Genomic DNA, 26,774 nt, shown 5'->3' with positions numbered 1-26,774 from the left:
CACACAGAGGTCCCCCTTACATCAGAGGTCCCCCTTACATCAGAGTCCGCACAGAGGCCCTCCTTACATCAGAGTCCGCACAGAGGCCCTCCTTACATCAAAGTCCACACAGAGGCCCCCCCTTACATCAGAGTCCGCACTGAGGCCCTCCCTTACATTAGAGTCCACACAAAGGTCCCCCTTACATCAGAGTCTGCACAGAGCCCCCCCCTTACATCAGAGTCTGCACAGAATTTCCATTTGCAATGTAAGGGGGGGCTCTGTGGACTCTAATGTAAAGGGGAATCTTGATCTAAGGGGGATCTGATGTAAGGGGTGTTCTGGGAACCTTGATTTAAGAGGGAATGCTGTGACTCTGGTGTAAAGGGGGTCTCTGCTCACCAAAGCCTGCCCCCCCCCACCGATAACATACACCCCACATATAATACTGCTCCCCCACTGATAACATACACCCCACATATAATACTGCCCCCCACTGATAATATACACCCCACATATAATACTGCCCCCCCACTGATAATATACACCCCACATATAATACTACCCCCCCCCACTGATAACATACATCCCACATATACTATAAGCCCCCACTAATTATATACAACCCAGATACAATATTGACACCCCATTCATAATATACACCCCACATGCAATACGGACACCCCACTGATTATATACGCCCCCCCATCACTTTCCCACCCCCAATTGTGGCCCCCACACTCACCTCATCTTTGTGTTCGGGGCTCCCCAGTAGTTGATAACGGATTGGAAGCCTCCACTCCGCAGGTTGCTCAGCAGTTGGGAGAAGCGTGTGGCCCCCGGGGTGATGTGAGTCTCTGGAGGGGGAGGAGGGGCCCAGCGGGTGGCTGAGTGACAGATGAGAGGGGCCCCGCCCTCCTCCATCAGGGGCCCACTCGGGGGAGAGGAGGAGGAGGACAGACAGGCCATCCAGGATTGCTGCTGCTGGGGATCGTCCGAGCAGATTGGAGCTCCGGGAGCAGAGCCGATCCGCCCTTGGGGACCCCCCCACAGTGGCGGGGCCCTACGCAGCTTGCGTAGTGAGCGTATAGGGCGGATCGGCTCTGTGAGTACCCGTCTTGGTGAACTGCACTTTGGCAGTCTCGTACATTTGCAAAGTACTGCACTGGATTTGCAACTAAATGCTTTATGACTTCTACTATAAACAGCGCTTGGAAACACATTATGATACTTTAGAAAGACTTGCAAAATTAAAGTAGAAGCAAAGGCAACACTTTTTACATTTTGGATAGAGTAAGGGGGTTATAGCCCCTCTCAGTTTTTAGTTTTGCATCTGTGTCTCATTGGGAAGATTTCCCTTCACTTCCTGTCCCATAGCCAAAACAGGAAGTGAGACTAAGTTCCTCCAAAGTGAGGAAGTATCACCAGAACTAGTATCCCCATTGGCAGATCCCCCCCTACTCTTCTTGCTTTGGGGACAGCCTAAAATTTGTGATTTTCTTTCTAATGCCGCATACACATGGTCGGAATTTTCCGACAACAAATGTTCGATGGAAGCTAGTTGTCGGAAATTCCGACCGTGTGTAGGCTCCATCGGACATTTTCCATCTGAATTTTTCCGACAAACAAAATTTGAGATCTGGATCTCAAATTTTCCCACAATAAAAACCTCATCTCTCGTAAATTCCGAGCATGTCTAGACAATTCCGACGTACAAAATTCCATGCATGCTCTGAATCAAGTACGAGACGGAAGCACTCGTAAAACTAGCATTCGTAATGGATATAGCACATTCGTCACGCTGCAAATTTTAAAATCTTTTAATGCAGCGCATTCTCTTCTTTATAATGCTAGAATAATGAAGTTGTTTTGCTGCTGATATTCACACACAGTTTTGACAAACTGATTTCTTTATTATTTCTCGTGATCGCCTGAATAATATTAGTTATTTTTTTCGTCAGATCTTCATAATAATGTTTTGTATTTATTTTTATATATATTTATATATATTTTTTTTTCGTTTTGTGTGTCCAGTTACTACAACACCATTATTATCTTGTATTTTCTAACCTCAAGGAGGTTGGTTGGTGTCCCTTGTTAATTTGACATTGTATTTAGTAAATGTACCAGCCTACTCACAAACGAACTGTCCTTTTTGAAGTAGAACACATAGGCAAGTATTTGTGAATCAAAAATAGACATTTATTATGGGTCATAAGAAAATAAAGAGCAAGGCAACGCTGGGGAAACTGGTGAAATTGGTGAAGCCTTTGTACCCCAGGGAACACATCAACTATTTTACAGGCACAATTGGTGGTCTGAGGAGTCCATATAATAGTGAGCACAATCCGGTCCAGGACTCATGGACTCATGGACTCCAGGAGATCATGAACAGCAACAGATGTTGCAAATTGTATGTTAACAAATAGAAAAGACTATCATTCCGACCCCAGCATTTTTCATTCTTGTCAGAATCCTTTTTGGCCACTACTGTCTATTGATATCCATGTGCTAGGAGGTCTAGGCCTTTTGAGCGCTTCATTCCTGAGCCTGGGAGCCCCTCAAGGGACCCTCTGACCCCACCAGCCAAGCGCATGCCTGTTTCCCCTGGTGTGTGAGTCAGGAGGAATCCCTGTCTACGGCGAACCCAGGGCGGGAGTGTTTTCATCTGGCATCCACTCCCCTGCCCTCACACCTTCGCAGTGTGGAGGGTGCGGCTGGCTATGCAGGCTCCCTGCCTGTGTCTAGTGTGGCCCGGCCTGGGAGTGGAAGGTGCTGGACAGGTCCCAGGAATGGCCAGGGCCCCCAGTGACAGGAGATGCGGGTGGCAGCTTTCCCCTGTGTCCAAGCATCACAGAGCGTGCACCCACAGATAAAAGGAGCCGGGCTTCGGCTGGTGAGCTTCCTCCACCCCTCACAGACCCCAGCGTGGGAATAGGAGAGGGAGCACGAAGGGGTTCCGGTGCGGCAGCGGCGGCTGCTGACATCATCAGCGAGCACCCGCCACACTCTGGGGCATCTGCACCCTGGAGCCTGCTAAGGGGAGAGAGCGACAGCACGGCTTGATGAACAGAGCCGGCCTGAAGGGGTGCTCAGCGGCTCTGAAGATGGTGAACTCCTGCGTGCTGCACGAGGATCTGGATCTTCGGCTGGATGTCCTGAGGGACAGAGGGGGCTTAGTTGACAGCTCAGCAGGGATTGGTGCGGGACCATTGGATTCCTCAAGTCAACGGCTGGCAGCGTCTACGGTAACTACAGGCAAATGTTGCAAAAATGCGATGTGTATGGTGTGTTTTGAAGGGCCTTTGGGTGTGCACCTAAAACCGGAAGTGAAGGAGCTTCTATGGAAAGGTGAGTATGTGGAAATATATTTTTTTGTTACCATTGGAGAAATGTAACTTTAAAGTCAGACCAGATGGAAGTAAGAAGGAGGAAGAAAATGGCGTTATCGGTTGATTACCCATACGTTCTCAAACTGGTTACATGCGCCGGCCACGTGCGGTCGCAGGCATGAGAGGCAGAACAGGGACATGTGTGTGCAATATAAAGGTAAGTAACTCCTGCACTGTCAAGGTGAAGATAGGGGGCTGAATATACTGCAGCAAGCACCTGATTAACTGATCCTAAGCAGAAAAAATATATAAATGTATACGTGATTGCGCTGTGTGTGGTATACAAATATGTATCAACTCAATATACAAAATATATAAAATACCATGTGATGAAAAAAAAAGTCTAGAACCAAATATATGAAAATATGAAATCTATATAACAAAATCTGACATCGAACGAATAAACGAACAAATGAATAAACAGTGTGATAAAGTCCAACATGCACCACTGAGTGTGCAATAAAGCTGGATAAAACCAATATAGTCCGGTAGTGAGAGTGATAAAACAAGAAACAAATTCCACTGTAACAGTCTGAAATAATGTTCCACACAAATAGTGAATCCCTCCACCGTGAGCAATCAATCGATCGGTGCCCAGCTAATCTTCTAATGGTGGCACCTCTGTGTGCACAAGCCTCTCACCTTACTGCCGTAAGGTATATGGCATAGAAGGAATTATAGGTGATCTTCAAACGTCCTTTTGATCAGCTCCAGTGAACCTAAACGATTGTGGTCTCAGTATGTGGGGTTTAGATAAAAAAGAAAAAAAGAGACAGCCCATAGCGTAATCCCATATGAGGTAGTTTGTGGTGACACGTATAATAAATGAACTCACTTATATATAATAGCTGGCATCAATCCACGAGCGCCGAGCTCGTATCTTTATGCCCAGATTTTGTAGTTAGATGTTCAAGTCCCTCTGTTAATATCCTCAGTATGTAGGATGCTCTGATGAAGTCACCTGATGTGACGATACGTGTCAGGATTGGAGCAATAGGTCTACCAGGAACTGGTTGTACATACAAGCTCGGTGCTCGTGGATTGCTGCTATTTTGCTGCTTTTAAACGTGAGTGTTTGCTTTTACTCTGCTTGTGTTTAATAAACCTTGTTATACGGGATTACACTCAGGGCATTTCCTTTCTTTGTGCCTAAAACTCCCCCTGCATACTGAGGATATTAACAGAGGGACTTGAACATCTAACTACAAAATCTGGGCAGTAGGATATGAGCTCGGCGCTCGTGGATTGATGCCAGCTATTATATATATAGACGTGTGTGTGTAAACACACACATCCCAGTTCTGTGAGGAGAGGAGAGAGAGATTGTGAGTTCCTACGAGCTGGGAACCACAATCTCTCATCTCCTATAGTCAGTCCCATCCCCCACAGTTGGAACACACACATAGGGAACACAGTTAACCCCTTGATCGCCCCTAGTATTAATCCCTTCCCTGCCAGTGACATTTATACAGTAATCAGTGCATTTTTATAGCACTGATCGCTGTATAGATGCCAATGGTCCCAAAAATGTGTCAAAAGTGTCCGATATGTCCGCCATAATGTCGCAGTGTCGATAAAAATTTGCAGATCGACGCCATTATTGGTATAAAAAAAAAAATAATAATAAAAATTCCATAAATCTATCCCCTATTTTGTAGACGCTGTAACTTTTGCGCAAACCAATCAATATACGCTTTTTGCAATTTTTTTTACCAAATATATGTAGAAGAATACAAATCGGCCTAAACTGAGGAAAAAATTACCTTTTTTTAAAAAAAAAATGAGGCTATTTTTTACAGCAAAAAGTACAAAATAGCATTTTTAAAAAAAATTGACGCTCTTTTTTTGTTTATAGCGCAAAAAATAAAAACCACAGAGATGATAAAATACCACCAAAAGAAAGCTCTGTTTGTGGGAAAAAAAGGACGTCAGTTTTGTTTGGGTACAGCGTCGCACGACCGTGCAATTGTCAGTTAAAGCGACGCAGTGCCGTATCGCAAAAAATGGCATGATCATTGAGCAGCCAAATCTTCCAGGGCTGAAGTGGTTAAACTTGTTTTCTTGTGAATGTTGCATTTATTGATTTGTAATAAAAGGCTGCTATGACCATTCGACTCCAAATAAAATGTGTCGTCTGGTCATTTTGGAAGGGGGGATTGGTCAAGTGTTTAATGTTTTATAGATAATCGTAGCCTCTGCATTCTGCAGGTCCCTCAGTCAAGTATTTGGCCTGGAGCTGAGTAAAACTAGGAGGAGGGCCAGCATGACTGGGGCCTGCAGAAGAGGCGGAGTATTAGGGGGTGAATTTGATATGATGCGGGCTGCTTAGCAGATTGAAGAGCTGAAGGCAAAGGGTGTGTTCTGTACTGGGTGTGGGGGGGGGGGGGGGAGTACAACAGCAAAGTTGCATATAAACTGACTATATATATATATATATACTGCATATGCATTACGCCTGTCTAAGCAGCAGGTAGTGCTGTAGTATTGTAATGTTGTCCATTATATTATCTATGATATAACAGGATGTTTGTCTATCCTCTCTATATGTACTTGGTGCTCCTTTTTCCTGTGTTGGTGGCAGATACAACCGGTTAATCGTGAGTATATAGGCCTTCAAAGACTTTAGACCGGGCATAAGCTGAGATTGGTTTATTTGTTATGCATTGACTGTATTATATGCATTAAACTTGTTTTCTTGTGAATGATGTATTTAATGGTTTTAGTAAAAGGCTGCTATGGCCATTTAAAATGTGTCGTCTGGTCATTTTGGAAGGGGTGATTATTCAAATGTTTAATGTTTTATAGATAATCATAGCCTCTGCATTCTGCAGGTCCCTCAGTCATGATGCTGCCACCACCATGTTTCATGGTGGGGATGGTGTGTTCAGGGTGATGTGCAGTGTTAGCTTTCCATCACATGTAGCCTTTTGCTTTTAAGCCAAAAAGTTAAATTTTGGTCTCATCTGACCAGGGCACCCTCTTCCACATGTTTGCTGTGTCGCCCACATGGCTTCTCGCAAACCACAAATGGGACTTCTTTTGGCTTTCTTTCAACAATGGCTTTCTTATTACTACTCTTCCACAAAGACCAGATTTGTGGAGTGCACGACTGGTAGTTGTCCTGCGGACAGATTCTCACACCTGGGCTGTGGATCTCTGCAGCTCCTCCAGAGTTACCATGGGCCTCTTGGCTGATTCCCTGATTAATGTTCTCCTTGCCTGGCCTGTCAGTTTAGGTGGACGGCCATGTCTTGGTAGGTTTGCAGTTGTTCCATACGCTTTCCATTTTCGGATGATGGATTGAACGTTGCTCTGCAAGATGTTCAAAGCTTGGGATATTTTTTTTTTATAACCTAACTTTGCATTAAACTTCTCCACAACTTTATCCCTGACCTGTCTGGTGTGTTACTTGGCCTTCATGATGCTGTTTGTTCACTAAGGTTCTCTAACAAACCTCTGAGGGCTTCACAGAACAGCTGTATTTATTCTGAGATTAAATTACACACAGGTGGACTTTATTTACTAATTAGGTGACTTCTGAAGGCAATTGGTTCCACTAGATTTTAGTTAGGGGTATCAGACTAAAGGGGGCTGAATACAAATGCTGGCAACACTTTTCACATATTTATTTGTAAAAAATGCTGAAAAACATTCATCATTTTCCTTCCACTTCACAATTATGTGCCACTTTGTGTTGGTCTATCACATAAGATCACAATAAAATACATTTACGTTTTTGGTTGTATCATGACAAAATGTGGAAAATGTCAAGGGGTATGAATACTTTTTCCAAGGCACTGTACTTGTATGAGAATGTATCCTGTTCTCTTTGTATTGCTTCCTTTGTGTAAAATCCCTGATGTTCCTGCCAGTCCCTCAGCTTTCCTATTAAAAAATGACCACACTAAGCAGGAGAGCACACCATGGTCAGTTCTCTAGATATGCTGGGATCTCAGTGTGCTCTCCTCCAAAGATCTGACACGCCCCCGCTCCACAGCCTGTCACTGGGAAGCTCATTGTGCTGCTGATTCTCCTCCCCCCAGCTCTTATACAGCTGAGAACAGAGGGAATGTGACCATTCATAAAAAAAGGGAAAAAGGGTATTTATAATGTTTTTTTTTACATCCATACATAAAATGTTTTGCTTTTTATTTATATTTTAAACTGATTGGGTTGTTTTATAAGGCAATTGTTACAATCACTTTAACAATGCCCATGACAGGGCCAATGTTCATGTTACCCCCCCCCCCCCCTAGAAGATTACAGCTGTTGGGTATGGGAGGGGGCAGAGGTCAGAGGATTACAACTATGACAGTTGGCACCAACACAAGGTACACTTCAGAGTTCTTTTTTGAAGTGGTTGTAAACCTCAGATATGAAATATGAACAATGCATATCCCTTTATAGTGTGTGCTTGTCTCAATTAAGAGTACTAAGTGTCATTTCTATCTGCTGCTTTATTCTTCTACTATCAGTATGATTCACTTCTGACAAATTTTCCTGACACCAAGAGAAAAAAGGTGACAGGGGAGGGAGCTCTGGTTGATTGACAGCCTCAACTCTGTTCCTGTGTGCTGTGTGAAGGGGACGTGTCTCTTCCCTCCAATCAGCTCTCAGAGCTCTCCTCACTGAGCTCTAAAGTGTAATTTAAGCCCCCCCCCCCTTTTCTCTGAATTCTCACACAAGCTTTATAAATTTTGCTCTTTGAACGGATGTAGAGAAGACAGGTTCAACTTATGTAGGAGGATTTGTTTAATCTCTGTATATCAGAGATGGTCACTTCACTAGGTATACGTAAGCGTTTACACCCACTTTAATTCATGAAAGAGGGGTACATATGAGATGAATGGAGAATTCTGACCCATTTTACGCACACAAGCGTTTACTCGTAGAATAGGTTTAAAGTGGTGTTCCGGCCGAAATTATACTTTTTAAATAAAAATACCCCTATAATACACAAGCTTAATGTATTCTCGTAAAGTTAGTCTGTCAACTAAGGTCTGTTTTGTTAGTTTATATCAGTAGTTTGTTATTTTATAAACTTACAGCAGGCCGTGGCCATCTTAAGTGTGGGCATCTGAAGCCAGACTGTATTTCTTCCTGGATCTCATCCTTGGAGATCTCGCTCATGCTCAGTGCAGTACAAGCAGTGTAATAGGTTTCAGATCAGGTTTCCATAGCAACGGCAGTTTCAGAGGAAGTTGCCGCCCCTTCCCAGAAGGCATTCCAAACAGGAAATGATGCGATGGGCCGCGGCCAGGGAGGAGGAAGTGAAAAATGAATACAGCAGATATACAGTAGGTGCTAAGAAAAAAAAATTAAAAATATCCAATTTGTTTACAGTGCACAGTTTAGTGAGGAATGCTGAAGAGTTGTAAAAGTGGGTGGAACTCCACTTTAAGTAAGCGCCTGTATGCATCAAATGCATCAGAGCTTTCTATTAATCTCATGTGTACCTCTCATTTATGAATTAAAGGGGTTGTAAAGGTAAACATTTTTTCACCTTAATGCATTCTATGCATTAAGGTGAAAAAACTTTTGACAGTACCGCCGCCCCCAGCCCCCCCTTTTTTACTTACCTGACGCCTCGAATCTTCGCTCCTCGTCCTCGTCATCTTCATTGCAGCTCAGCCTGGTCGCTGATTGGCTGCAGTGGATGGATTGAAAGCAGCGCAGCCATTGGCTCGCGCTGCTGTCAATCACATCCGATGACGCGGCGCGCCGGGGGCGGGGCCGAGTGATACAGCGAGCGGCTATAGCCGCCGGCTGTATCACGGGAGCGCGCCCGCAAGCACTCACCACCATGCGAGGGAGCTCGCATTAAGGTGGTAAATGCTTGCGGGGAGGAGCTGAAACAGCCGCCGAGGGACCCCAGAAGACCAGGTTCGGGGCCACTCTGTGCAGAACGAGCTGCACAGTGAAGGTAAGTATAACATGTTTGTTATTTAAAAAAAAAAAAAAAAAAAATACCTTTACAACCCCTTTAATAAAGAAGCACTTTGGAATATGCCAATGTGCGACTATCCATTATACCAAATTCAGCGATTGTCAGTAACGAGCTGGGCTAGCACCTGGCTGCATGTTCAACCTGCATGGACACTTTGGGTGTTGATTTACTAAAGGCAAATAAACTATGCGCTTTGCAAATGCAGTTGCACTCATTTTCCCTAGAGCTTAGTAAATGTGGTAAAGTGTCACAATTTTCCATCATGCAATCATGTGCAAGCAAAAGTGCTGTTGTTTTTTTAATTTTTCTTGCACCTGATTTGCAGTTAGAAAAAAAATGCTCGGCAACGGATCACATGGTACTGCGGCATAATGCAATCCGCTGCAGGCAAACGCACTGTGCTTGCGATTTGGGTTTGGGGGTGTCATTAGGATTATACTGACACTTGTAGCAGATCTCACACCCAGTGCGTTTGGAACGTGGTGCGGTAAATGACCACGGAACGTGAGTTTCCCCCGCACCATGTTCGGGAGTAAATGAGCCCTTAAAGGTGTTATAAAGACATAAGATTTTTTATCTTTTTTTTTTTTTTTTTTAAACGTATTTTTATTGAGTTTTACACCTTTAAACATAACCACATTTGGTGACTACAATAGAAATCGCCGTAAATCGGCCACACAGGGCTGTGTAACAAAAACACTTACTCCTAACTATCTAATGAGACCACACCCCCACCCAACCAACCCCAAAACGGCCTCCCAACCATGAAGCCCCATTGGACTGGAGCGATGCAGTGGTATAATTCAGCTCCCATATCAAGAGTATAGTAGTAGCTGGATGGGCCCTCAGATCACCAGGTCTGTAAATGTCACATACATTGCAGCCAAAAAAATTGCACACGTGATCTCCGATACTATAAGGGTAGAGGACCCCAATGTTAAGCCATCAATCATTGTTATATTGGCCCTCGCCCCGCCCACTGCACAAGAGTAAATCCACTAGTTGTTCCATTCATCATCTAATAATTACCCTACAGTAGAGGAGGAATGCAACCATGCCTGCCAAACCTTTGTAAATTTCTTTTCACAACCCCTGGAGATATATGTGGCTTATGAATATCTGGTCAACACCATGTGATTATTATGCCTATTTACTTTGTATGTACTAATGTTGCCATGTCATATTTTTTAATGATTAAAACATGTCTTGTTACATTGACTCACCGTTTTAGCCATGCTAGATCTACTTCATTTAAAGTCCCAAACCCTCTTTTTCTTGCATATAGATAGGGATGGAGCCAGGGCCGTCTTTAATATTGATTGGACCCTGGGCAAATGTTTTCTTGGGCCCCCCCCAATATAATTTCGCTCTCCACCTGCTCTGAGACATATAATAGCAGCTAGACTTAAAATCAGTTTACTGTATCAGAGAAGACAGCGATTGCGATTGGTTGCCAGAGGCCAGTGTATCATTACCACTTACTGACTGGTTGCTAGAGGTTACAGCACACATTACAGCTCACTGATTAGTTGCTAGATGTTGCAGCACATGATTTCTGCTTGTTGATTGGTTGCTAGAGATTACTGTACAGTAATACTGCTCACTGATTGGTTGCTAGAGATTACAGCACATCATCTCTTCACTGCAGGGGGCATGATATACATATGAATGCTGGCTTTATTTACATATCTATGCCACCGGATGCAGCTATTTACATATGAATGATGGTTATTTACATGTAAACACAGGGTCTGCAGGTGAGTCACCTGTACACAACAATAGGGCAAAGCTGGGCAGCATTAGTAGCTGCACTTCACACTGAGATATCAGGACACAGCGCAGGACTAAAACTTCAAGGGACAAGGGAATTTAAACTGGGATAGTTGGCAAGTATGAGGCAGCTGCTTTGGGCCCCACAACAATGTCAGGGCCCAGGGCAGCTGCCCCTTTTGCCCTGCCTTAAAGACGGCCCTGGATGGAGCTGTGTGATCCCATACACCTCATTTAAAGTCCCCAAAAAATACCCACCCCCTTCTTTTTGTTTTATATGTGGCTTTATCGAATAAACAAATCTCTACCAGAAGGACACAATTGGAGGAGTCAGCTTTTAGAAGGTTTTTTATCTTAAAGCATTCTATGCATCAGGATAAAAAGCCTTCTGTGTGCAGCAGCCTCTCTCATCCCCCCTAATACTTACCTGAGCTCCATCTCTGTCCAGGGATGTCAACGAGTCCCTCAGCCGTCCAGGACACTCCCTCCTGATTGGCTGAGGCACAGCATTGGCGCCATTGGCTCCTGCTGCTGTCAATCAAAGTTAGGAGAGAGAGGGGGCAGGGCCGGGCTGCAGCTCCATGTCTGAATGGGCACAAGGAGCTGTGACTCGGCTCGGGTGCCCCAATAGCACAAGCTGCTTGCTGTAAGGGCACGTGGCAGGAGGGAGGTGCCAGGAGCACGGAAGAGGGACCTGAGAAGAGGAAGATCTGAGCTGCCCTGTGCAAATCCTCTGCAACAGAGCAGGTAAGTATTTGCACATCTAGAGAGTGACATTTTTGCCCATTCTTCTTTGCAAAATAGCTCAAGCCCTGTCAGATTGCATGGAGAGCCTCTGTGAACAGCAATTTTCAAGTCTTGCCACAGATTCTCAATTGGATTTAGGTCTGGACTTTGACTGGGCCAGTCTAACACATGAATATGCTTTGATCCAAACCATTTTATTGTAGCTCTGGCTGTATGTTTAGGGTCATTATCCTGCTGGAAGGTGAACCTCTGTCTTAAGTCTTTTGCTGACTCTTATGCCTCGTACACACGGTCGGACTTTGTTCGGACATTCCAACAACAAAATCCTAGGATTTTTTCCCGACGGATGTTGGCTCAAACTTGTCTTGCATACACACGGTCACACAAAGTTGTCGGAAAATCTGATCGTTCTAAACGCGGTGACGTAAAACACATACGTCGGGACTTTAAACGGGGCAGTGGCCAATAGCTTTCATCTCTTTATTTATTCTGAGCATGCGTGGCACTTTGTCCATCGGATTTGTGTACACACGATCGGAATTCCCGACAACGGATTTTGTTGTCGGAAAATTTTATAGCCTGCTCTCAAACTTTGTGTGTCGGAAAATCCGATGGAAAATGTGTGATGGAGCCTACACACGGTCGGAATTTCCGACAACAAGGTCCTATCACACATTTTCCGTCGGAAAATCCGACCGTGTGTACAGGGCATAACAGGTTTTCTTCTGAGATTGCCCTGTATTTGGCTCCATCTATCTTCCCATCAACTCTGACCAGCTTCCCTGTCTCTGCTGAAGAAAAGCATCCCCACAACATGATACTGCCACAACCATATGTAGCCCTGTTATAGGGGGGCTCATATGAAGTTGTCCTCTCCACACAGGCTATGGCGCTAACCTGCACGTAACCAAAGGAGCCAGAGCCTTCGCTAAAGAAAGAGTGGATTATGAATATATAATTGGCAGTGCCTTCACCTAGAACAGGGCTCCAGGGTATGTAGAGATGATCCCTTTCTAGGACAATAACTAGTAACTCACCCAAAATAACTGACAGTAGTAGTACTAATACACCCAGCATAGATGTCTAAAAGTAAAGATATGCAGACATACCAGCAGGTGATTAGTGCAACTTTATATATGATAAAGCGATGGCATTACATACAACCAAAGCAATAACAGGAAGAATGTACATATGTCTGAGAAGAACAGTGTACATATGTATCTATATATCCGGATAAATAACTAAAGGCCTTTAACACCAATAGCTCCAATTAAGCCCTGTGGCACAGTTCAGTTGCAGGGTACCCCTGATGAGCTGGTATGAAAGGCGTAACACAATCCGGCTTGAGAGGACGAACGCTGATGCATCTGTGGAGCGGTGGAGTATGTGCCACTTTGTGTTGGTCTATCACATAAAATCCCAATAAAATACATTCACGTTTTTGGTTGTAACATGACAAATTGTGGAAATTTCAAGGGGTATGAATACTTTTTCAAGGCACTGTATGAATAAACATTATTATAAGCACCCTTGTTATTGTAATAGCATACCTATCAACTTTCTGAAATGATAAAGAAGGACACCTTTTAGCATTCAGTATGCAGGTAAAGGACACATTCCATGCAATGGCCACAGTTACACGGATCACAAATATCTAACATGCAGAAAATGATCGGATAAACCACACAAGTGCTTTTGTGACATCTATTTTTCCTTTATATTGGCTTTTCAAAGTCAGTAATAAAGAGGTTGGATAAAAAGTTTAGTGTAGCATAACAATTTCGGTAGTAAAATATATTACATTTCGTAGAGAGATGTACCCATCAGACCAAAAATAGCACAACCAAGGCTGCACGAGGGACAGAGGGATTTGGTCTCAAAAGAGGGACAGTCCCTCCAAATGAAGGACATTTGGGAGATATGTTATAGTTTGTCCTGAACACTGTTACCATCACATCTGCTGGCCAGTATGGCCTGCATGTAAATGTACACATGTGAAATAAAAAAAGGAATACATTTACTGAGCACTCCCATTACAAGTATGAACCACATACAATTAAAGTAGTTGTAAACCCTTACAGACCACTTTTTGCTACAGGTAAGCCTATAATAAGGCTTACCTGTAGCTACCCCGGATATTTCCTAAAACTGCACAGTTTAGGAGATATCCCCTATATTTGCATGTGCCAACGTCATCGGCACATGCACAATGACACAAACTGACATATGTGCCGTTGCTTCAGTGAGTGTGCCGTTACCGCGTGCATGCGCAGGAGTGATGTCATTGTGGCTCCGGCCAATCACAGCACCGGAGCTGCGATACCTTGAAGTAACCCCCGGGAGTGATGTCATCGCGGCTCCGGCCAATCACAGCGCCGGAGTCGCGATACCCGGAAGTAACCCCCGGGAGTGATGTCGCCGGCCGATGCTTTGTACGGGCACCGCAGCGAGGGCTTCGATCTCAGGTGAGTATTACATAATGAGCTAGTATGCTATGCATACTAGCTCAGTATGCCTTTGTCTTGCAGGTGTTAGTTTTTTTTTCGTTTTGTTTTTTTGCAATAGGGTTGCTTGTATGCAGTATGCAGTATGCAATAGGGTTGATTTACTAAAGGCAAATAGTCTGTTCATTTTGTAGGACAAGTTGCACAGAGTTTAGTGAATGTGGTGAAATTTAACTTTTCAAAGAGTACCCAATCACATGCAGGGAATGTAAAAAAAAAAAAAAAAAAAAAAACATTTTTGCTCACACATGATTGGATGATGGAACTCAGCAGAGCTTCACCTCATTCGCTAAGCTCTGGGGAAAATGTATTTGAAAAGTGACACTTCCCTTGCAAAGTAAACAGTCTATGGGGTTGATTTACTAAAGGCAAATAGGCTGTGCACTTTGCAAAGTGCAGTTGCTCCAGAGCATAGTAAATGAGGTAAAGCTTCACTTTGCAAAGAATACCCAATCACATGCAAGGGAAAAAAAAACAGCATTTTTGTTCGCACATGATTGGATGATGGAAGTCAGCAGTGCTTATGCTCATTTACTAAGCTCTGGAGCAATTGCACTTTCAGAATGCAACTGCCTGGTCCATTTGCCTTTAGTGAATCAACCCCTATATGTTTCCCTATAGTAGTTTAACAACATTTATCACATGCACCAAGCAAATAAACAGTAATATTACAGTTCTATAACACGTAGCAGTAGATCCTATTCATGTCACAATGATAAAACAAAGACATTCTACTCACCTATAGGAAGGCAGGAGCGGCTCCGTGCAGTTTCCTCTGAGCTGTGGCAAGTGTCTTTCCCCTTTACATGTCTGTTGTGTGATGTGCAGGGCATTAAAATTTTAAAGGTAAACATACCGATGACCGATGTAAACTGTCAAGCTGGTGTCATTTTAACGTAGATAGTCTTCCCTTACTCACGCTGCGCTATAAATTTCCCCCTCCTGGTTCCATTGTCTAGGGTGGCAATGGGCAGCAGATTAATGGTCAGAACAAAGCTCCCATGACAAAGGCAACTGTTATCTCTTGGAACCTACAGGTATTTCCTAGAACAGCCTGCAGATTAGCTATGAATCCGCAACAGTGCATTATTGTGCATGCAGCCTACTTAGTGAAACTCAAACTTCCAGAAATACTTAATCCCTCTGAGGGTTTCTTAGAGAAGGTGTAGCTGCAAATCTCCACACAGCTGACAAGAGGATTTAACGTGTCACCGAATTTTTAACCCTCCCGAGCTCGAAACACAGAAGAACACTATGCAGCAACAGATTACTGTTTTGTTTTTTTTCTCCCTTGCGGAGTTATTCGATTTAAATACCAGTCTGTGAAAATGTGACTAACTTTCAATTTCAGTTTGGATCCCACCATCTTTTTTTTATTGGATAATCCTAAACAGCCTCTCTAGGCTAATGAGCTAAAGCAGATTTCACATAAATATAGCGGTATAGCAAAGGAGGGGCATACCGCAACGTATGACACATAGCAGTGATCAACTGACTGGGTGTAACTGGCAGGGACAAACAACTATATGGGCACCTATTTTTGTTTTAGATATATGATGGTAGTTAGATAGTTGTCCTAAATATGAGATGATAGTTAAAGCGGACCTTCAGTCATTTTTTCATCTTTCCCGCGGGAGATGGACTGGAAGGCGGCGATCAGAGGCCTCCTTACCTTAGGAGGCAGATGATAAGAATCCGGGGTAGGGCTGCTGCTCCTCGCTCCAGCTCCTCCTCACTCCAGGGCCATTTCTTCTCCCCCTGGCCAAACAGGTAGTGGGTCCTAAGACTCCCTGGCCAATTGGGTCTCAGGACCTGCTTCCTGTTAGCCCGGGACGAGAATCAGGAAGACAACAGTGAATATTAATTCGCTATTGTCACACAACTGGGTGGGCTCAGGGCACAGTGCTCTGCATCACGAGCCCACCCTTTTTTGAAGCCAATTAGAGCCTCAGGCTCTAATTATGTGCTTCAAAAAAAAAAAACCCAGATTGAAATCCAAACCAATAGGGCAGCTCAGCTTTGGTGGCCGATATAGGCACAAAAACAAATATGAAAAACAAACGTTCAATAGGTGGTTGCATAGAAGAAACCTGTAAGGCCATTGTAGATGTAAGAAAGCCCTCTCGGGGACAGCCCTTCAGATCATCTATGATGTACCTATAAGGCTTTGACTATTCTGATTGTATAACAGCTTTTATTCCATACACTTTCTCCTTGGATGAGTCACCTCCTGCAAGGTCCACAGCTTCTACTCAACTCCCCAGGACATTGTTTAACAGACTGAGTTTTACTCCTCGTGCTCCAGATAATCAACTATCAGTTCCACAACCCACTGACATACCCCCCAAGCAGGATAGCAGGAAACTTCAGACCTGGACTTGGGCCTCCTTGTAGTATAGCACACTCTCCCCAGGCGGCAGGTCTGGGAGGACAAGAACACACAGTAACATACCCTGCCCAGGCCACCCAAGGTCACCCCAAATATTTGTATGCTTCCACAGGGTGCGCCACTGGCAATAAACCTCCTAGTCATTGGCCAGAGAGAAAATATTCATAAACCAGGTTACTTATATTGGATCGTTTCACACTACTGCCATGGGCACTCCTCAACAGCAAGCAGAAGCAAACAATAACATTGACCTTAGGGAAAAATCAAGGAAAGCAGAACTATCAATTAGAGCACAGGCTGATTACAGCCCAGCAGCACTAAGTTTAGTCTAGGAACACAATCCCTGATGGCAATGCATTTACCTAATTTTAAAGCACTGCTGCCAAACTCTGTAAAAAAGTACAAATCAGTTGTATTTGAGAAAGTAAAATGTATAACTCCTTTACTTTTAGTGTTCTAAGCCTAAATGATACCCTTTTAAAGCTTTCTGAAAGTACTACTTTAATGTGTTTTAAGAAGCATCCATTTTATCAGCTGTAATTACAATGAAGATTTACAATTACAATTAATTTTGAAAACTTCCTTTTTCATTGATTAAAGTGATTGTAAAGGCTCAACATTTTTCTTTAATTAAAATAATAAAGATGTTATATTTACTTGCTCCTCTTCTGGGGTCCCCCCGCCGGCGTTCTTGGCTCCTTTTCTTCTGTGTCTGCCCCCATAGCAAGACGCTTGCAATGGGGTCGCATGTGTGGGTTCAAGCCAAACTCTGTGTATCCACAGACACACACAGTGTGGCTTGGCCCCGGGCCCCCTGTTGCCTCTGTGCCTCTGAGGAGAGAGAGAGCAGCGATGCTGCTCTTGGGCACAGCGCTGGTTCGAAAGAGGAACCAGGTAAGTATTTGGAAGGGGGGCTAGGGAGAGTTGATACTAGAAGGTTTTTTTAATTTAATGCAGAGAATGCATTAATGTAAAAAACCTTATGCCTTTAGAACCACTTTAAGCTCTGATTTGCTGCCTAGTGCAAATACAAAAATCTTCAGGTATAGGGAGCATGAAACACTATAGCCTCTAAAACTCCGGCCTATAAAATTAGGGGGAAGGACAGGCTCGGAGAGCAGGACCGCATGGGAAAAGGAGAAGATAGTCCAAGCCAGTCAAGGATGTAACCCGGAGCAACCCACGATTAGCACCTCTCCAAGGGAACCCACCTATTAAGAAACCTTATCAGTATGGACTTCTACCTATCAAGGTATGCCTGGGCCATGGAGAAATAGTCAGTTAGGGACTTGAGAGTTATGGGCAGTGCTGCTGCAAATTCCAAGTAAAGTTTCATTAACTGTTTTATGCCTGGTCTGAAATTATTCAAAGCGGTCCATGGTGGTACATGGTGTATCAGAAAAACAGGCCTATAAAGCACACACGGGGTACAAGAGGAAGACCACTACAAAGGGTTAACTTGACAGAAAATTCAGAGTAGGAGCGCAGCTTCTATGGGTAACCATTAACTGGTGGGAAGTGAATAGCAGCCAGACATCGAGGAGCAGTACCAGACTCAAGTGACAGGTCCTCCGGTAGTGAGGGGATTCCTAATCATATACTACCTCTCTCTTGAGTCGATTCCTCAAAAGTACCTGGGGCAAAACCCATGATATGGAGACACCATGTATACAGCCATAAGGTACGGGAGGGAGAAGGAGTTAATTAAGTGCATGCATGAGGTCTGCACTTAGTGCATGGCAGGACCCCATTCTGTCACTGGGAGTGAGATATGCTAAACTGGTGGAGAGTGCATGGGCTCAGTGGTGTCCCTCCTAAAAGTAACATTCATAGAACAAAGGTACGTAGTAACATGGGACAGAACACTTCACAGAGGAACTCTGTATGTTACACAGCTACACACAGTAAACGGCTCATCTCTAAGCACCACCTTAATGCTGACTTTCTCATGACCACAGCCCCGTCTAGTCCGGGGCATTAATGAGCATATACATCAGAGAGGGAGGAGGACAGAGAAAAGGCCCCCGTGTGCACGGGCAAGTTAGGCCCTGTCCACAAGCTTTATATAAGAAAAGATTAATATCAGTACATCCAATGTACAAACAGGTAGTATCAGCAAAGGGCCCAATAGGAGTCCTGATGAAATTGTGCACATACAGTGGGGAAAAAAATGTTTTTGATCCCCTGCAGATTTTGTAAGTTCGCCCACTTACAAATAAATGAAGGGTCTATAATTTTTTATCATAGGTGTATTTTAAATGATAAAGAAAGAATATCAATCAAAAATCCACAAAAAAACACGATACAAATGTCCTAAACTGAGTTGCAGTTCAGTGAGTTAAATAAGTATTTGATCCCCAAGCAAAACATGACTTAGTACTTGGTGGAGAAATCCCTGTTGGCAAGCACAGAGGTAAGATGTTTCTTGTAGTTGGTTACCAGGTTTGCATCTCAAGAGGCATTTTGGTCCACTCTTTTTTACAGATCTTCTCAAAATCCTTAAGATTTCTTGGCTGTCGCTTGTCAACTCGAAGTTTCAGCTCCCTCCATAAATTTTCTATAGGATTAAGGTCTGAGGACTGGCTTGGCCAATCTATGACCTTAATGTGCTTCTTCTTGAGCCATTCCTTTGTTGCCTTGGCGGTATGTTTTGAGTCATTGTCATGCTGGAAGACCCATCCACGACCCATCTTCAGTGTTCTGGCTGAGGAAAGAAGGTTCTCATCCAAGATTTTACAATACATGGCCCCCGTCCCTTGGCCCCTCAATGTGGCAAAGTTGACCTGTACCTTTAGCAGAGAAACAGCCCTAAAGCATAATGTTTACACCTCCATGCTTGACTGCAGGGATGGTGTTCTTAGGGTCATGGTCAGCACTTTTCTTCCTCCAAACATGGTGAGTTGAGTTAATGTCAAAGAGCAAAATTTTGGTCTCATCCGACCACAGCACTTTCTTCCAATCCTTCTCTGAATCATTTAAATGTTCATTGGTAAACTTCAGATGGGCCTGTACATGTGCATTATTGAGGAGGGGGACCTTGCTGGAGCTGCAGGATTTCAATCCATGGCGGCGTATTGTGTTACCAATGGTTTGTTTGGTGACTGTGGTCCCAACTGCCTTGAGATCATTCACAAGCTTCTCCCGTGTGGTTCTGGGCTGATCCCTCACTTTTCCCATGATCATCCCAACCCCATGAGGCGAAACCCTGCATGGAGCTCCAGATTGATGGTTATTTTGTATTTCTTCCATTTACGAATACTCACTCCAACAGTTGTCTCCTTCTCACCAAGCTTCTTGCTGGTGGTCTTGTAGCCCATTCCAGCCTTGTGCAGGTCTACAATCTTGTCCCTGATGTCCTTTGACAGCATTTTGGTCTTGCCCATTATGGTGGGTTTGAATGGAAAAAAAAGATTCTGTGGACAGGTATCCTATACACATAACAAGTTGTTGTCATTAGGAACACCTTCTTAAATTGACAGGACTAATCTGTGTACCACATGAGCACATACTGCAGCCAATCTGTGAGAGACAGAATTATTGCTAGTTGGTAGGGGTTCAAATACTTATTTTACTGACTGGAATAAAAAAAGGGGAAAATAGGGGCAAAAGGGGGCATTGGGACTTTGTATGAAACACAACACTCAGGTAGGATGAATCATTCAGTATGCTGAGCATGATATTTATTGGTGACAACATTGGGCATAGTACAATAAATGATATACATATTAAATCAATAAGTATGATACAGAGTAGATAAAACATGATTAATAAATCATATCATAGTAAAATTAAGTAGTATAATAAACAATGTAGCACATGATTAAAAATTATATAAAAAATATACCCAAAATAAGCCAGACATATTGTATATATTTCAAATAGAATTAATTGATGACTCAACCGAATGAAACCTATGGTAAACACATGATTACTGTGTCATGACATCAAATATGAAAGCTCGACACATTTCGTGGATTTGTATTCACTCATCAGGAACAGCTAATTGGGAATGCCTATAATGAATTGTAAATAGGTAATTAATGGTTATTACTTGACACAAGAAGCGAGGGAACAAATATGGTCCTAGCACTCTTACCTGTGGGTAAATAGTAGAATTGTAAAAGAATGTAGATGATAAAAATACTGATGATAAGAGGCACCAGGGGATGAGAAAACCACCCCCCCGGGAGCTGAGGTGGTGACAAAGCAGCAACAGGGCGGGCCACCCAGGAAACAAATGTAAAGCCCCAATGCCCCCTTTTGCCCCTATTTTCCCCTTTTTTATTCCATTTTATCAGGGATGGAGACCTGTGTACTGGATGGTCATAGCCTCATATAAAGTCCCAACAACTCTCTCTTTCTAATTTATTTTACTGACTGAACTGCAACTCAATTTATAACATCTATATCATGTGTTTTTTTCTGGATTTTTGGTTGATATTCTGTCTCTATCATTTAAAATACACCTATGATAAAAATTATAGACCCTTAATTTCCATGTAAGTGGGCAAACTTACAAAATCTGCAGGGGATTAAATAATAATTTTTGCCACTGTATACCCTGGTAAAATAGTTATGGATAGAAATACCTTCAGCTGAATGTTGCAGCAAAGACCAGTTGTAGGAGCCCCTGAGTTTGATGTGGGTGATGTGGTGTCGGAGACCTGAAGACAAGATTTTCCAGCCACGAGGAGATTCTCCAACTGTTGTCCAACCTGCCAGGAACAGAGATTCTCATGGCAGGAACTGTGGTCTGGCACTGGAACTCAGGGTCAGCCTATCTACTTTGCACTTTAGTTCACCCCCAATAGCTTCTGATCTGACATGTGCATGGACCCACTAATCCTATGATCCTGACATGGCCACAGAAGCCTAACCTGGCTCTAGCCTATGCTAGTTATCAAGCCCTAAGCAAAAAGTAGCTACGGAATTCCAGATCAAAAGAGACAGGGTTAACTAAACTAAAAGGAGCTATACATAAACTATATTGCAATAAAGAGGTTTCCCTACTAATATACTTGTAGGTGACCACTACTCATACAGTAGGACAGACCTAGCTATCTGGCACTGTGCATGTAAAATAACAACAAAGAGAGGGCAGAACTACTCTGTTTGTCACAAGGATTTAAATATACACTCTGGTACAGGATCTAGCAACATGGACAGGACATGTAGCTGAGAGCTTCTCTCTCTCTCTCCACTTCCTCCTTCTGGAGTCTCAAAGCCAACAAACCAGGGGCAAAAAGTGAATATATAATAAACTTACAGGTGTAGCAGGCATGTTGTAATGCAATTTCTCCTTTTGGCCACAGGATGGAGACAGAGAGATGCTGACTCGTTCTTCCAGAAATCTCAGAGACACAAAGCACACTGGGAAAAAGGGGAGTTTTCAGGAAGTGCTGAGGTAAATGAGGAGAGGGAAGTACTGAGGTGAGAGAAAAGAGAGAGAGATCTCCACACAGCACTACAGAGTGCTGACAGAAGATATGAGGAGGGCTGTCTGAGGTACCAGCATCTGATTGAGGGGCGAGACACACGCTGACACCAGGGACTGCGTGACCCAACAGAGGGAGAGAAAGCCATGTTTCTCTCTACCGGAGAGAGTTACTGTGAGGAGAGGGGATAGAGGACAGGAGTGGTGAGGTGACGGGACTGTGCGGTGGAACTCCACCTAAGAAAGAGTGGGCCACACTGTCTACCAGCATCTGGGAGAGAGAGAGCCATGCTTCTGCGGAGACTGCTGCCAAGAGACTGAGGATAAAGGAGCCAGGAACAGTGTCACCCACATGGTCCTCCACTGTTCAGCCCAGGGACCCTGCTCAGCAACTCAGCGCCATCTAGCCCAGCGGAGACAACCTACACACCACTTCAGGGTCAGAAGACCCATTCAGGTGTCCTGTTGGCTGTTGTCCCATTACCCTGCCAGTTCAGCTACCAGCCATCCTGATCTGCCGACAGGAGGTGATCCAGTGCCTTACAACATTGCCAGCAGCCTGAACCACCATTTGGGACTTGCGTTGTGTCATCACCCAGAGGATTGGTGAGTGGGTGTAAACCCAACATCTTTCTTAGCACAGTACAAACACTGCATGCAGACACCAATTCCCCTTTCTACTGTCAGAGGATGCTTGTTTGGAGCTGCCACTTTTAGCCATTCTGTTCATACAAACCACTACCTAACGGGATTTCCTAGAGGATTACAGCCTCACTTTTGATTGATTAAACCTACTCTCTTTACAAAGGGCCCCAACGTTTGCTAGCAGAAGACACTAGTACCCTTCAACTCAGGACCTGTAACGTTACAGAACTGTGCCTACTGTACCTGTTAACCCATTTCTTCTTTTTGTATTGTTACTTTCAATGGTGTTTGTGGCCCAGAAGAAGCTAAGAAGTTGATAGATCTTCTCTCCTCCCTCTCTGAGTCTGTGTTATGGGCATATAGATTACTGCCCTTTTCTAAATTTACAGTTGCTAAGTATTGAAGGTTGTCTATTCTAATGTATTAATTCTTTGCAGAAAGGTTTAACAGTGTTGTAAGCTTCCATATGCTTTAAACCGTGATAATATATTCAATTTGTTTATCACTACTACCAGGTGTGTGTCTGTTTTTGGTGATAATCCTGTCAGGGCTGGGCTCAGCCCTTCTGTCTCTAAGCTGGCCACTCAGTTGTCGGCTAACTGCCATCTCTTCACAGTGACTCACCTGTTAATGATATCCTGCTCATCAGTCCTGCCTACTTAAGCCATCCAGCCCAGATGATCTCTGCTTTCGCTTTGGTCAACATCACAGAGTCTCCTGCATTCCTGTTAAAGACCTGCTTGGCTAACATTCCTGGCTTCAGATCCTGTTTGCTGTTCCCTGGCTTCCTGACTTTCTGGTTTGCCTGACTATCCCTTCCGGTTACAGAACTTTGGCTATGTTTTGATTACGTTTGTTCTATTTACTTCTATTAATAAACAAGTGTGATTTAGCTGTACTTCTGTCTCAGTCTGATTCATGGTTTCTGACAGTAGGCGAAGGCCATTGATTCAGAAGATGCAGTCAATCCACTTGTTGCTAATATTTTTTCCAGATTGGATGAGCAGGATCACCGCATGGATCAGTTTGCCATGGCATTACAAACGCTCCTTAGTCGCATGGCTCACCTGGAATCTCCCACTGTGGATCTGGTACAACCTGTGTTGCAGGCCTTTCCTGCTGCTGCTCCAGTCTCTGTGCAGGCACCTGCCTCCAGTATTACCTCTATGGGAGGTATGTCTGGTTCCGCTCCGCTTCCCCACCGATTTGGGGGCTATCCAGTAAAATGCAGAGGGTTTCTCAACCAGATTGAGATATACTTTGAGAAGCTGCCCCAGGCGTTTCCCACAGACAGAAGCAAAATAGGTTTCATGATATCTTTGCTTTCTGAGAGAGCCTTGGCCTGGGGAAACCCTCTATGGGAGACGCAAAAACCTATTGAGTTCCCCAGAGTTTGTGTCTTCTTTTAAAAGGGTATTTGACGTTCCCGCATGCTCTGCTTCTGCTGCCAATTGCCTCATGTCCATCAAACAGAGTACAAGAACTGTTGCCGATTACGCCATTGAATTTCATACTCTGGCAGCAGCAGAGGTTGCTTGGAACAATGAGGCCCTCATGGCTGCTTTTTCTCATGGTCTCTTGGATACCTTAAAGGATGAGATAGCAGCCCGAGATATATCCACTGAGCTAGAGAAGTTGATCACGTTTGTCATCCTCATTGGTTCCAGACTCAGAGAAAGACTCTCTTTTAAGGAGTGCTTGCAGAAGCTTCTGGTACTTTTGTCTCCGAGCTTTGCATCCCTCACCTCCCATGTCTCCTGGTACCGATTCGGTCAGTGAAGATGAACCTATTCACTTGGGCTTCATGCCTTTCTGCCTTTCTCTGCGGATGAGAGAGCCCTTAGAAGGAGGGACAGATTGTGCCTTTATTGTGGCCAGGCAGGTCACTTTTTGAAGTCTTGTCCTACCCGTCCAGGGAATGCCCAAACCTTGAGGTCCCGTCACAGACAGACCTTAGGTGGCATTGTTTCGTCCCCAGTTATCCAGAAGGATAAGCTCCTGGTTTTGGTTACCCTTTCTTGGGCTGAGTCATCCGTCGAGATACAGGCTCTAATCGACTCTGCAGGCCTGTTTATTGATGCTGCCATTGTATCGAAGCACTCGATTCCGCTGCAGCTGCATGAAACTCCACTTGCCATTGAGGCTCTTGATGGGAGACCTCTACAGCCTGCCCATGTGACTCATGAGACTGTTCATGGCCATAGGGGCTCTTCACCATGAGATAATCCAATTCCAAGTTATTTCCTCACCTAAGTTTCCGCTGGTTATTGGTTATCCTTGGTTACAGAGGCACAACCCCTCTTTTGATTGGCTCCGTGCTGAGGTTCTCTCCTGGTCGCCACAATGCAGTAAGACATGCTTCCAGAAGGTAGACAAGGTCCTGTGCACCTCTTCACTCTCCTCCCTGCCAGAGGAGTACCGCGATTTTAGCAGTGTTAATTTAGTTGACTAAAATGACTAAAACATTTTAGTCGACTAAATGAATACTATTTTAGTCGACTAAAATACGACTAAAAATAAAACAACTGAGATGACTAAACTACAACTAAAACTAAATGCCATTTTAGTCAAAAGACTATGACTAAAACTAAATTGCAATTACTGAAATGTACTGGAGATTTTATTCGACTAAAACGTAGGACATTTTAGTCTACTAAAATGTACTGGAGATTTAGTCGACTAAATACAACTAAAACTAAAACAATTGCAGAAGACTAAAATGGGACTAAAACTAAAATGCCATTTTAGTCCTAAGACTAAAATTAACACTGGATTTTAGTGATGTCTTTGACAAAGGTCAAGCTGGTAGTTTGCTTCCACACTGGTCATATGATTGCGCAATTGACCTTTAACCTGGTGCCATACCCCTTCGTGGCTGGGTTTACCCTTTGTCGGTCTTGGAGGATAAGGCCATGGAGGAGTATGTTGCAGACGCACTTTCTCGAGCGTTTTATCCACAAATCCTCGTCTCCTACTGGTGTTGGTTTCTTCTTTGTGAAGAAGAAGAGTGGAGAACTGAGACCTTGTATTGATTATAGGGGTCTCAATCGTTTCACGATTAAGAATGCCTATCCAATTCCATTGATTACAGAGTTATTTGACCGCCTCAAGGGAGAGACGGTTTTCACAAAGCTTGATTTGAGAGGGGCTTACAATCTTGCGAGGATTAAGGAAGGCGACGAGTGGAAAACTGCGTTTAATACTAGAACAGGCCATTATGAGTACCTCGTAATGCCTTTTGGCCTTTGTAACGCTCCAGCAGTTCTAAGGAACTGGCTTCCAATTTTGCTCGAGAGATCTTTCGCTTACATGGGCTACCCAAGGTGATTGTCTCGGACAGGGATAGTCAGTTTGTGTCCCGGTTCTGGGGGGCCTTTTGTGCAATTCCTATGTTGCTATATTTCTAACCTTCAGAACAACTAGTTAGACTTCTTACTGTGGACTGAGTTTGCTCACAATAGTGCCTTGAATTCTGCTTCCCGATTGTCCCCGTTTATAGTGAACTATGGTTTCCAACCTTCCATATTGCCTGACTCATTTGAGTACTCACTCAGAGTATTCCGGCATTAGAGGAGCATCTCTGTAGTCTTCGCTCCACTTGGACACAAGTCCAGGAGGCTTTGCGACATACTAATGATAGGTACAGACTCCAAGCTGATTGCAGACGCCTGCCCACGCCTTCCTACCAGGTTGGGCACAGGGTCTGGCTGTCATCTTGCAATCTCTGACTTCGTGTTCCCTCTCTGAAGTTCACACTTCGGTTTATTGGGCCTTTTTGTATTCTTTGCAGGATTAACCCAGTGGCTTAAGCGTTAGACCTTCCTTCTAATATGCATATCTCAAATGTATTTCATGCCTCCTTATTAAAACCTTTGGTCTGCAACTGCTTTACCACCTCGGTGCCACGTCCTCACCCTGTACAGGTTGATGACCATGAGGAGTATGAAGTACAGTCCATTGTTGACTC

At 43.9% G+C, this 26,774-nt stretch overlaps 1 protein-coding gene across 2 annotated transcripts in view; it reads right to left on the bottom strand.

Annotated features, from left to right (window-relative positions):
* Window positions 1–15,407, bottom strand: part of MYO3A (myosin IIIA) — a 285,335-nt gene extending 269,928 nt beyond the window's left edge. For both annotated transcript variants that reach the window (XM_073629787.1, XM_073629788.1), the window contains exon 1: window positions 15,079–15,407. The gene's annotated coding sequence lies outside the window, so the exon portion shown is untranslated. The remainder of the gene's footprint in view (window positions 1–15,078) is intronic.
* Window positions 15,408–26,774: the final 11,367 nt, after the last annotated feature.

The sequence above is a fragment of the Aquarana catesbeiana genome, linkage group LG05 (genome assembly GCF_042186555.1).
Source record: "Aquarana catesbeiana isolate 2022-GZ linkage group LG05, ASM4218655v1, whole genome shotgun sequence".
Classification (NCBI taxonomy): Eukaryota; Metazoa; Chordata; class Amphibia; order Anura; family Ranidae; genus Aquarana; species Aquarana catesbeiana.
This window is presented reverse-complemented; position numbering and strand designations above follow the sequence as displayed.